Source organism: Oryza glaberrima, chromosome 2 (genome assembly GCF_000147395.1).
Source record: "Oryza glaberrima chromosome 2, OglaRS2, whole genome shotgun sequence".
Classification (NCBI taxonomy): domain Eukaryota; kingdom Viridiplantae; phylum Streptophyta; class Magnoliopsida; order Poales; family Poaceae; genus Oryza; species Oryza glaberrima.
Window position 1 is genome coordinate 24587089 of NC_068327.1, and position 13975 is coordinate 24601063.

A 13975-nucleotide genomic window follows, 5' to 3' on the forward strand; every position below is an offset into this window, starting at 1 on the left:
CACCTGTCAATATAGAGGCGAATTTATATTAGTTATCTTTTAAAAAAAACAACATGACAATTAAAAATCCTCTCTATCGTGAAAACAAATTAAACGAAAATTTCAGAGTGTTGACATACTAACATTACATACAGATATAGCCATGCGAACACACATCGTATCATAAATAATAAGCAACACCCCGTTTCAACGCTATTTCATCATCAAACAACATTTTAGAAATGGCGAGCCACGTCAAATTGCGGACCACCCATCTCCTCGTCGCGCTGCTCTGCTTCGCTGCAGCAACAGCCGAACTATCAGAAGGGACGAGCTCGGCATCGTCCAGCCTCGCACAGCCGCAGGACTTCCCCAGCGACCGCGCGTACCACGTGAAGTCACCTGAATCGGCCATGACATACGCGGTGTGCGTCGTCGCCGGCGATCGATAAGGACATGCTGGTGCCGGAGACAGGTAGAGAGGGCCGCCTTGATCGTTCTCCAGCTACGTGACATATGCCACTCCGCACGACTGAGATGCCTTGCGTCACGCCACCACGGTGGTGCGCGCGCTTGGCTATTTCGCCCGTGTTCGTTCGTAGGGCTCGTCGCGGTGTACCACTCGTGCTGTCGTGCATGTTGGGTTGTTGGTGCTCGGTGTCCGTTGTACGTGCCAGTGCGTATCGTGCATGTCAGCATGTGCGTTTCTGTTCGTTGCCGTGTTTGCGGGGGGATTCCGCCTGCGAATCTCATTTGGTTGTACGCTATGCGGTACGCCCTTGCGTGACCAATGAAGCTGGGATGCACCATGTGCCCGTGCGGTGTTGATCGCTTTTCAGTTTTTCCACCATGGCGTGCCGTTTAGCTAGAAATGCAAGTGTCAGTGCCAACGACCTGTGCAGACAGGCTGCATCGAGAATGGTTTTTCCACTTGAAGTGTACTTCAATTCTGGATGGTAGAGCTTTCACTATGTCAAAATAGGTTGAATAAAAAATTTCACAAAACTATATATATTTTAAATAAACTATTGTAAAATTATGAATAATATATCATAAAACTATAGTTTAGTAGTAAATTTATCACGGAACTCCAAATTTATGGCATAGTATCTCAAAACCACAGAAGCACCGATTTTATCCTGAAACTGCATGTATTGTAACTCCGAAAGAGCATTATGTTTTCAGGAATACGCAAGGAGTGTATTTTTTCCATTAAGAGAAATAAAAGTTATTTACAATACGAAAAGAAAAATAAGCACGGGACCGGTACCGGAAGCAAGGGAACTAAGGGGAATATCTCGCGCTAAATTTGGCTACCACGACCTTGCAGAGGTAAAACAGAAGGAACCCCTGCATTCACAGAGGTAAACTCCGGAAGAGCATTATTAATGCTTAGAATTTATTCTCTAAATACATTACTTATGTCGACGGGGGATACCCGTAAGTTTAACATGTGTAGATAGCTACCGGCGATAAAAAAGAACATGTCAGCGGTATCAGCTAACCAAAAGATGGTGTACGTACAGAAGATGGCTATACATACAAGCTTCAATGAATTAATTTATCTTTTCTTTTTACTAATTTAACTTTCCACCATACCATCACCCGCTCCTGTACCACACATCACCTTGTGTGTGGAGCCCACGTTTGTGTTGGATAAGATTTTCTATGGTTTCTCTCGTCTTGGAGCTTGTGTTTAGTTGGCGATAATTTTATCGTCAGCTTGCACTCTCTCTTCTAGTTTTTTTCATCCAGCTCATCAGTTTTGTCAGGTTGGTTGCGCTATCGCTGGTTTAAACTTCTTATTATACCTGCTCTTATCCCCCTCTTCATGCCTTTCTTTTCTCTCTATCGAACTCCCAGAAAAGCCACAGAGCACATCTTGCAGATCTTGCTGTACTCTAGGAGCAAGCCATGGGAATGGATCGTAGGATCGTAGTGCTCACGGTGACTTCCACGGGACGAGGCGTTGTTGCTTGCCGATGGGTAACGGGAACTGCTGTGCTCCGAAGCTGCGGCGCTGTCGAGGCAGGTCGCCGGGGTGGAGCGGCGTTACTCGTCGATGGGTCATGCGAGCCGCGGCATACAGGTTCCTTCTTTTGTTGCAAATCACATTTATCGTGCCAGAATTTTCCAATCCATAAGCCAATATCTGCAAACAACGAGGAACCCCTCAAGAGTTTAGAATAGTTCCTCTATCTATTGCTTATCTTTTTTTTAGATAATAAAAATAGTGTACATCTCCGCCTCACCAATATGTTTTAGAATTGAAAACGAAAGAAAATAAAAGAGTAATGGGACAAGTTTCCAACTCCTTTGAGAAGATGCTGCATGCACTAATAGAAAAATGATTTTTCCCAAGGAGGCCCATATCATTATATAGGCAGGCCACATTTTTTGTCATAAATGTTCGCATGTATAGTTATGAACGGGGATACAATGGATGTTCACCTGCGAAAATACATCTTCACATGCGAACAGCTTAAGTTGTCCTCCATGAAGATATATTTTAGCATACGGAGCCTTAAGCCATCTGCCTCCGAAAATATATGAATTATTACATGAGGGCGCCTTATGACACCCGCCTGAAAAGATCCGATACGGTGCTAGTCCACCCATAAATATCTAAGTGTAAGGAACTCTCATCAACCACCCATACACCCTTACTATTGTACCATGTATCTCTAACCATAGCTCTAAATGATATGGAAATTTTTAGAGCCATCAACTATACCTATTGATCCTGCTTATAGCCCACAAAGTCACCACTACTCGTGTCGATTCGTTATTGGGCAGCGAACAGATCATCGAAGCGAGGTCCTGATACCTCTAAGGTATCATATCCTTCCCTATCCAGATACCTAACCGGTATTACACTATACCTATCAGGTATCAGGCGATTCCTACCACGTATCAGATTATACTTGCAAGGTATCAGGCGATTCCTACCACGTATCAGATCATACTTACAAGGTATCAGGTGATACCTATAGGTATTGATTGAAACTCAGTTGGTACCATATGTTGATACTCGTTGATACCAAAGCGATATCTACCAGATATCATGTGATTCCTACTAAGTATCAGGAGTTGGGCATTGAGACGTCGTCGCTGGTGGCAATGTCCTCCGCGTTGAGCAGGTTCTTCACCATCACGCCCCACACAAGAGCTTGGCGGCAGCGGCCCCCACCGTCCACGTCACACCCCAGAGCTAGCTTGTCGCCGGCGGACGCGTCCTCTATCGTCCACGTGAGCGTGGGCTACAGGGGCATAATGGCTGTCTGGCTGAGCCGAATGAGGCCTAGGAAGTACTTGGACTGGGATTTGAGAGGCTTTCCGCATATGTTGTGGGCTTTGTTAATTTCTGAGAGGAAAAGCCTAAAAAGGTTGTCGCAGAAGAAAGGGGAAGGAAAAAAGGCCCGCTTGGAATTTTATTCACATCCAGCTTAAAGAAAAAAAGCTCCAAAGCAGGAGCTCCTCTTGTTACAGAAATATAAGGTCTGTCTGAAGCTCCAAATTCATCAACCTATATTTTTATCTGATGACAGACGGTGGCCGAAGCAATTCGAAGAGATGACTTCATCAATGAGCTAGGACATTGGACCCTAAGGCCTGCATTGTCCAAAATAAATAACATTCTGTAGGGTCAACATATGCAAATCAAATGGACTCCTAGAAAAATGAACAAGGTTGCTGATGGTCCTGCGAGAGCAACTAGACAAACTTCAGAGAAAATCAGATGGCCTTTGACTGTAGTAATAGTACTCATATTTGCCAACAAAGTGTATGTCCGATCAAGAAAGGGAGATGTAAGAATCACTCTTGCCTTGTGTTTTTAAAACTTTCAAACAAATAAAGTGCATGAGCTCTAAAAGAAAACACTAGAAAACAATGTTCCCAACTATCAAAATGTTATCGGATTCTTTAGGCTATGTTCGGTAGCTAGGTTTGGGAACTCTCTTCCCGTGCACGTAAAATGGAGCAACTTATTGCCACATAGTTAATTAGGTGTAAGCTGTTTTTTTATAATAATAATATAATTTTAAAGCAACTTTTCTATATATATAATATTAAAAACACGTCGTTTAACCGCTTGAACAAGGTACACACGGAAAATGAGGAGTACACATTGAGAAGTTGCATGTTCAAACACAGCCTACAAGTCTGGCCCAATTAGTTTCGGGTTTGTTAGAGCAATAAGTTCACTTTGGCTCTCTTAACTAGTGGTCGAAACTGATTCGTATCCTAAACCACAATTCCGGATATCTCAACCCCCAACTATTAAAACCGATGCAATTTGACTCCCACGACAGTTTGAAGAGTGGTTTCGCTAACGTGGCGCTTACCGTAAGCGGCTTATGTGGTGGTGTTGACTTGGTCTTCGTTCCATGTGGCGTTGATGCGACAGTATAATTAAAAATATATGTGGAACCCATTTGTCATCCAAAAAAAATATATTATGGGGCCTACATGTTATCCTCTCTCTCCTTCCCTTCTTCTTCCTCCCTCTCATTTCTCTCTCTTTCTCTTCCTCTTCGAATGTATGCGGGGATGGGGGCCAGATCGGCGGCGGAGGAAGGAGGGGGTCGGAGCGACGACGGGCGCTCTGTGGCGGCGCGGCAGAGGATCGTGTACGGCACCTGGAACATCTTGATTTGCTTTGCCAGCATCGCTGGGTCCGTCGGCTCTTTGCAGCTGCATGCACACACACGCGTCATCATCACTCACTCGCAGGCGAGAATCGAAGGACACAAACTAAAGAAATCGTCGACGGGCGCCGATAGGCACAAACCTGCTCGAGGTGGCCCTGGACAAAGTAGAACACCTGCTCGTCCCGTTGTGGCACCTCCACCAGCGGCCCCCGTGCAGGCCCGCCACGGCTCCGTGAACAGCTCCAGACCTCCCTACCCCTCCTCCTGCATGCGCCCCACCCAACAAACCACAATGAAACCTCCTCATCATCACCCACCACCACCACCTCCATGCCGCAAGCGACGGCGTTGTCATTAGCCAGGCCAACTACCAGGGCCTGCAGGCCATTAAGCACGACCTCTCCAACCCCAGGGGTTACCTCCGCTCCTAGAACAACACCGGCCTCGGCGCCTGCTCCGGCGCATGGGTCGGTATCAAGTGCGTCCAGGGCTAGGTCGTCACCATCACCCTCCCCTGACGCGGCCTCGCCGGCGCGCTCTTTGAACGCATTGGCCAGCTGACCCAGCTCTGCCGCGCGCCTTAGACTCCACGATAACACCATCGCATGTCCCATCCCGAACTCCCTTGGTTTCCTCCCTGACCTCCGTGGCGTCTACCTCTTCAAAAACCGCTTCTCCAGCGCCGTCCCCGCCTCCATTGCCAACTGCATCATGCTCTTCCTCATCGCATTCGACGCCAGCAACAACCTCCTAGCCGGCGCCATTCCTCTTTCCCTCGCCAACTCCACCAAGATCATGCACCTCAACCTTAGCCACAAACCATCTCCGGCGACATCCCACTCGAGCTCGCCGGCTCTCCCTCGCTCGTCTTCCTCTCCCTCTCGCATGACAGCTCCGGTCACATCCCCGATGCCTTCGCTGGCTCCAGGGCGCCATCCTCCTCCTCGCTCAAGGAATCCATCACCAGGAGCTACAACCTTGTCGTCTTCGAGCTCTCGCACAACTCACTTGATGGCCCCATACCGGACGCCCGCACACACGCCGTATCCGCTCCAGCGCCTGCCGCCACCCCTCCGGCCCCTGCCCACCGTCGCCACGACCAATTTGGCCCTCGTTCCCCGCGTACATCCGAAGGGGAATAGAAAGGAGGATAGAAAGGGAGGGAAGGGAGATAGAGGGAGGAGGAAGAAGGGAAGGAGAGAGGATGACACGTGGGCTTCACATATCAGTGGGTCCTACAATATTTTTTTTGGATGAAAAATGGGTCCCACATATATTTTTTTAATTCTACTGCCACATAAGTGCCACATCAACGTCATGTGGAAAGAAGACCAAGTCAACACTGTCACATACGCATCACGTCAGTGAAACCGTCCTTCAAAACCATTGAGGGAATCAATTGCACCGGTTTTAATAGTTAGGGGTTGAGATATCCGGTATTATGTTTCAGGGATACGAATCGGTTTCGGTCACTAGTTAAAGGAGTCAAACTGAACTTATTCCTTCGTTAGAAACGCAGCCGGCCCAGCTGAGCCCGGAGCTCGTGCACCCCGGAACCGTGCAGGCTGGCTACGCGAAAGCGGAACAGCGCAACCGCGACAGACAGGCAGGCAGCAACTACCCGACCGATCTCCTCCTCTTCCTCCTCCTTCCCACCTCCCGCCCACGCCTCCAGATCTCCGCGAGCTTCGACCGCCACCGCTACCGCCGCAGCAGCAAGCAGCGTCATCCCCTGCGCGACGCCAGGCATGGTGTCGAAACAAGATTTCGGCAATAATAAAAGGGGGTGGCTATCAAGCTAGGAAAGTGGATGGGTTTGGAGACGAAGGATTTTATACAGGTTCAGGCCTTCTTATTCAAGAAGTAATACCCTACTCCTGTCCGGGGATGATTCCGCCGAGTGTGTTATTGATTGTAAAACTGGAAAAAAGAATCGCGCCCCATGAGGCACACGGACCCTCCTTATATAGGGGAAGGAATCCGCTTTACAAAATACAATCCATATCCTAACGGAATATGGGATTATAGATAAAATACAATCGTAAAAGACTAAGATCCTGGGTATTTTCTTGACATACAAGTTTAGAATCTAACCCGAGTCCTCATAAAGATATTCTATCTATATTTGGTACCATATATCCAGCTGGAATATAACCGCCATGTAGATATGGGGTAACCATAATCTCCACAGTAGCCCCCGAGACCTTCGCAGTTGACCAAAATAGTCTTCTCGAAACAAAAAACAATAATCCGAGTGCTTCAATTCAACTTGCTCCGGCTTGCCGAGTGCTAAAAAGACTGTGAAGGGCGAAAATAAAACATGGTGCATCGAGTAGATGCACCTAATTAGGTGTAGCCCCCGACTATGTGATTAGTTGAAAAACTAAACATATAGTCAAGAACCGAGTGATTTTATATCAAAGCATGCATGGTACTCAATAAAATACTCAGCCGACTGCTTCTCACTTGAATATATCAAGGATAAAAAATATGAAAAGGGTCGAATGATAAACACTCCAAAGGTCCAAAAATAGATATATTTGGTAAGAATCCGAGTAAGAAACTCTTAAAATGATCCACCAAGTATGATAAAGATCATGGTAATTAAGAAGTTTATTAGCCTAGGCTATAACCCTTACCATAATCAAAATAAGCATATAACATGCTAGGAGAATGACTACTAATAAACCAGTCATCTCAAATTAACCCAACAACTTTTGTAGCCCAAAAAAGCTTACAGAAATGGTATAACACCTTTCTGTCGAGCACCTTTTCATGTGCATCATAATAATTCCAAAGAATTATTGAATCGCGTTAAAAAGGATTTTAATAGCATCGGGCCACATCATTGTGAGCACCTATTGCCAAAGCAAAAAGCGCCTAAGTCCCTAGGGATCACAACGGGCCACGCTGAAAACATAATTGGGCTGAAGTACAGTATAGGCCCAGGCCCATTAGTACTCCCGATACCCTAATAATACCGAAGTGAAAGCGTCACTTCGTCTTCCCCGCCGAGACTCTCGCCATTTTCCCCATTTCCTGCTACAGTGTAAAACTGCGCCGGGCAAACTAGGGTTCATCAATCCGCTCCAATCCACCCTCAAAAACTTCACAAAATTTCTCCCCGCATCCACCGCTCCGATTCCCCATCCCTTTCCAGCCGTATCTCGAACTAAATCAGACCATCCAGTTCACATTCATGACGGAAGAAAGAGAAAGCTTCGAGAGTCAGTGGACGCCCTCCGATGTGACGGAAGACAATCTGAAGGAGATGGTGGCGCACGCCGTTCTTCCAGCAAAAGAGATCATCGGGTGGCGACCGGCATTTGGTGAGGCATTCTCGACCCCTGATACACACGAAATCGTGGTATTTGCTCATTTCTTCTATGGCGGATTTTCTCTTCCAACCTCAAGATTTTTCCGGGGAATTCTGAACTTCTACGGGATTAGCTTGCATCATCTGAATCCAAACTCCATAGTGCATATTGCCAATTTCATTCATGCCTGCGAAGCTTTTCTGGGCATTAGGCCTCATTTCACCTTGTTCCGCCGCATCTTCTTCCTCAAGCCCCAGCCAAATAAGAGCAAACCATGCGTTGTTGGGGGTGCTGGTTTCTAACTCAAGGGAACACTAAGCCAAAAATACTTCTCCATGCCCTTCAAGACCTCAAATAAAGGCTGGCACGCAAATTGGTTTTATGTTCAAAACCCCGAGCCTGTTCTTCCCGAGTACTCCTGTCTTCCTCCAGTTTTATCGGGATACTTGGAACTCACTGCCAATGGGAGATGAAGCTGCACAAGCAGTAGAACTGATGGAGAGGATGATAAAGTTGAAAGAACAGGGCCTTCAAGGAGAACAGATCACCCGACACTTTATCAAGTGTCGGTTAGCTCCAATCAAAGAAAGATCTCGCGTAGCCTTCGAATTTGACAGCAAGCATGACCCAAACCGTGAAGATCCAGATTCTCTTGACTTGAAGGTCATGAAGGAAAGGATGTATAAGATCTTCTCAAATGCCATCGTTGTCAGCTACTCACACTTGCTGCCAGTCGTACCGTTCAATGCATTCAATCCTCCTCCACCGGTACGTATTCATACACTTCAACCTTTCTCAAAATATGATCTTGTTTTCTTGTTGAATCAGTTAACAATGAAGGATATTACACCCAGGAATTTGCTTTGATGAAGTCGGATCCCCCAATCGCTCAACGTCGATCTCCCCGCCACCAAACTGGGCAAGGGAGCGGAGGACCAAGAATTCGGTCTGAAACTCAACCAAGTGCTTCTGATCCAATCGGCCAGTCAGATTCTCGAAAGAGGAAACTGATTCTAAGTGACGACGAAGCCAATGATACCGTCAGGAGGCCTGGAGACCGAGAGACAACCAAGAAACTACCGAAACAGGCTACTCCAAGAAAGAAAACATCCAGTCGCCCTGTGCCAAAGATCAGGAAGTCTTCTAGGTGCAACTCATATAACGATCTCTCTTGCATTGATGCGCACCCATTGCGGCAATAATACTGATAATCAAATTTGCAGGAAACCATCTGATATAGATCCGTCTGGGAAAGACTCTGACCCGACTAACGTGGACACAAGTTCTTCCAAAGAAACCGAGCCAGCTGCTGAGGATCATCCGAGTGACAATCAGCCGGCAACCGATAATGTAGAATCTGGTGATCAACCCCCGACCGGAATCCAGTCGGCCGAAGCCGAAGCCGGAGTTAATCAGGAGCCCCCAACTGGAAACCAGTCGGACGTAGGGCCAAGCCAAGAGATTCTAGAAGTCGAAACCCAAGCAGACAACCCTCGCGGACAAGACGCCAGCAATGACCGGAGATCTGGATCCCCTTTAAAAGTATCCGAATCCACTCGTCCTCGTCCAGAAATCATTACAGGTAAAAACTTTGTTCGAAACCATGTTGACCCAAATAACTCTGATCGATTGTCTAACCTTTATCAATGGATACATTAGGACCAATGATCGGTGATGAAGAAGAAATCCCCCGCATACAAGCAGCCGAAGATTCATGCCCTCCCATTCTGATCAAGTGGTGGGATGACAACTTGCAACCTCAAGGAATTGTAATAAACCGGCAAAAAGAAGACGAAGAGGTATGCCTACTGAAAAAGGCACTCAACCAAGCGACTCGCATTGTAAATGTAAGTCCCTCGACGCCTGACCTCAGCCATCTCGTTTGCCGTCTGGCCCGAGCGCTGATTAAACTGCTCCGCAGAGGATTCATCTTAGGAACGAGGCGAAAACCGCAACCCTAGAGAGACTAGTTCCTCATCTTGGAACCCTCGAGGCCACAAGGAGTCAATTACACGAGGCCAGAGAACTTGCCAAGAAGAATGAACACGATCTGAGGGATCGGATTGCTGAGCTCCAGGAGTCCAATTTCGAACTGAGTGGCTCATCAAAAGGTTCGCGCAAACTCTGCCCAACTGATTTGTGTTGTTATCTCTGTAATCTTGATTAACCGAAGTTAATGTAGTGCAAGCTCCCAAGATATCTCAACTAGAGAAGCAGATCCAAACTCTGGAAAATGACAAGACTGAGCTGGCAAGACAGAGGGATTCGGCTTTAAAGGAGGTTGAAGGTACCAATAATCAACACTTCAAAAGCCATTATCTTCTATATGCTGATTCATTAATGTAAATCTGTTGATGCAGACCGCAAGATCAAATCTCAAGCTCAATTCGACGTCCTAGTTGGCAAGATCAAAAAACTTGAAGGAGCCCGGGATGAGGTTGTTAACGCTGCTGCCCCAATTGTTCAAGCGATGTTCTTCAATAACCACGGCCCGAGTGCACTTGATGCTTCTGAAATTTTTTACAAGCTGAGAGTTGCTCCGGATACATATTTCAAGAACATCAAAGAAGCTGGAAGTATGGGAGCAAGTCTGGCGTTGGCGATGACCAAATCCCTTTATCCAAGGGTTGATATGGATGCCATTGATGGCTTTGCAGATGGGACGAGCGAAGAAGCTGCTCTTGACCTCATCAGTGATGCGCAGAAAGCCGCTGACAAGATTGCTGCTGATGTAGTTGAGAGATTCCAAGATGTCGACCTTCGGCCGACTGGGTCTGATAAGTCTGACGACGAAAAAACTGATACTGATTGATATAACAATGATTTTGATGATCAATGACGGTGGAGGCTCAATTTGTACAATACTGATGAATTTATGCTATGCTTGGTGTTCCATACCTAGCTTCTGATTTCTTAAAAGCCTTTGTCAAGCCTTATTGAGCCTAAAACCCGCAAAAGCTATTAAAAACCTTCAGTCCTCATTGGCTAAGTCGAAAGACCAAACAGGGCAATGATAAATCAAGTAAGCAAATTGAATTGATAAAAATCACACTCCATTATTATCATAGTAGCCCCCTGACTGAAAACTTCAAGGAAAAAACTTGAAGTTAGCAGTCAAAGAGGAAAGATACAAATGAAATGCCTAAGCATAAAATTGACGAAGGTGTTCAATATTCCAAGAATTGTTGATGAGAGTACCGTCTTCGCGCTTGAGTCGATAAGAACCTGGCCGAGTGACTTCAGCAATTATGAACGGTCCTTCCCATAAGGGAGATAATTTATGCTGATCCTGTGTTGTTTGAATTTTCCTCAGAACCAGGTCGCCGACTAAAAAGGCTCGCGATCGAACATTCCGATTATGATAACGGCGCAACCCTTGCAAATATCGAGTCGACTGAATCAAAGCTGCTTCTCGGGCTTCTTCTAGTCGATTGATGTCGTCTACTCGGCCCTCTTCATAGCCCTCCTCGTTGAAGTTCCGAAATCGTAGTGATTCAAATTCCACTTCACTCGGCAACATTGCTTCTGCGCCATAAACCAAAAAGAACGGCGACTGGCCGGTAGCCCGACTAGGAGTAGTGCGTAAAGACCAAAGTACGGACGGCAGCTGATCTACCCACTTGCCAGCATAGGGACGTAGTCGGTCAAAAACTCGTGCTTTGATCCCTTGAAGTATCATGCCGTTAGCACGTTCGACTTGTCCGTTACTCATGGGGTGTGCCACGGAGGCGTAACAAATTTTTGATGCCAAAGTCTTCACAAAAGTCTTTAAATGCTCCGCCAGTGAATTGAGTGCCATTATCAGTGATGATCCGATTAGGTACCCCAAACCGATGCACAATGTTGATGAAAAAAATCTCTAGCTTTATTTGCTATAATCGTGATGACTGGTTTAGCCTCAATCCACTTGGAGAATTTGTCAATAGCCACAAAGAGATGCGTGTAACCGCCGACTGCCCTTTTAAACGGGCCGACCATGTCAAGCCCCCAGACTGCAAACGGCTAGGACAACGGGATGGTTTGCAACTCTTGGGCTTGCAGATGAATTTGTCTGGCAAAAAATTGACAACCTTCGCATGTCCGCACAATCTTGTCAGCATCAGACACAGCTGTAGGCCAGAAAAAACCTTGCCAGTAAGCTTTGCCGACAATTGTCTGTGCGGCGGCATGATTACCACAAATACCAGAATGTATATCCTTCAACAATTGTCTCCCTTCTTCCAAAGACACGCAACGCTGCAGTATTCCTGATAGACTTTTCTTGTACAACTCAGCCTCATGAATAATGTAAAGTCTGCTGCGTCTGGAAATCCGCTCGGCTTCATTTTTGTCTTGAGGGAGTTCTTGTTTGGTCAAAAATTTTATGAGAGGTTCTCTCCAGTCGGTTTCAATCATGCTTGCGCCTTGAGTATCCATGGCTTCAAGTGTTTCTTTTCTGGGCACGGTCGGTTCGTAAAGGTGTTCGACAAACACATCTGAAGGAGCTGCTTCCCGTTTTGAAGCAAAATTGGCCAGCCTGTCGGCTGCCTCATTATTATGTTGAAGGACATGGGTGAGCTCGAGTCCATCGAATTTATCTTCTAACTTGCGTACCTCTTGTCGATTTGCAGTCATATTATCATCTAGACAAGACCACTCTTTCATGACTTGATTAACAACCAACTGAGAGTCTCCACGGACGATTAGTCGGTGAATACCTAGAGATATTGCAATCCTTAGTCCATGGAGTAGCGCCTCGTATTCCGCCACGTTATGGGACGCAGAAAAATGTATCCATAATACGTAGCTCAATCTTTCTCCAGTCGGGGAAATCAAGACGACCCCAGCTCCAATGCCTGTAAGCCTCTTTGACCCATCAAAATGCATAGTCCAATGTTCTATCTTTTCCTCTGGCATGTCTTCTTGACACTCGGTCCACTCGGCAAGGAAATCAGCTAACGCTTGTGACTTGATCGAAGTTCATGGCGTGAACGATATGTCCAAAGACATCAACTCTAAGGCCCACTTCGCAATCCATCCATTTGCTTCGCGATTATGAAGTATATCTCCGAGTGGAAACGATGTGACCACCGTGACCGAGTGACTTTGAAAGTAGTGAGATAATTTCCTGACTGTAATTAAGACACCATATAATAACTTTTTGAACCTGAGGATATCTTGTCTTGGAGTCGGCTAAAACCTCGCTAATAAAATAAATTGGACGTTGGACTTTTTGAATATGGCCTTCCTCTTCGCGCTCGACAACCAGGACCGTACTCACAACCTGGGAGGTTGCCGACACATATAATAGTAGCGGCTCTTGTGGACGTGGCGAGGCCAAAACTGGTGGAGTGGTGAGAAGTTTCTTGAAGTCTTCAAAGGCTTTTTGTGCTTCGGGTCCCGACTGGAAATTGTCAGTCTTCTTTAGCAACTTGAAGAAGGGCATCCCCCGCTCGCCGAGTCGTGAAACGAACCGGCTAAGCGCCGCCATGCAACCAGTCAGTTTTTGGACGTCTTTTTGAGAGCTTGGCGGTTTCATGTTGAGGATGGCGTTGATTTTCTCCGGGTTGGCCTGTATGCCTCTTTGAGATACCATAAATCCGAGCAACTTCCCTGACGGTACTCCGAAGATGCACTTTTCCGGGTTTAGTTTCATCTTGAAAGCACGAATGCTTGTAAAAGTTTCTTCTAAATCCGCAATCAGGTCATCCCTCTGCTTGGTCTTGACGACTACATCATCAACATAAGCTTCAACATTGCGACCGATCTGAGTTGAAAAACATCTTTGAATCATGCGTTGATAGGTTGTTCCTGCGTTCTTCAATCCAAATGGCATGGTGATGTAGCAGTAGGCCCCAAAGGGCGTAATAAACGAGGTCTTCAAGCAGTCGGATTCTTTTAGTCGGATCTGATGATATCCCGAGTAACAGTCCAAGAAGCTGAGTAACTCGTAGCCGGCCGTTGAGTCAACCACCTGGTCAATGCGAGGTAACCCAAAAGGGTCTTTGGGACAAGATTTGTTGAGGTCGGTATAATCGACACACATGC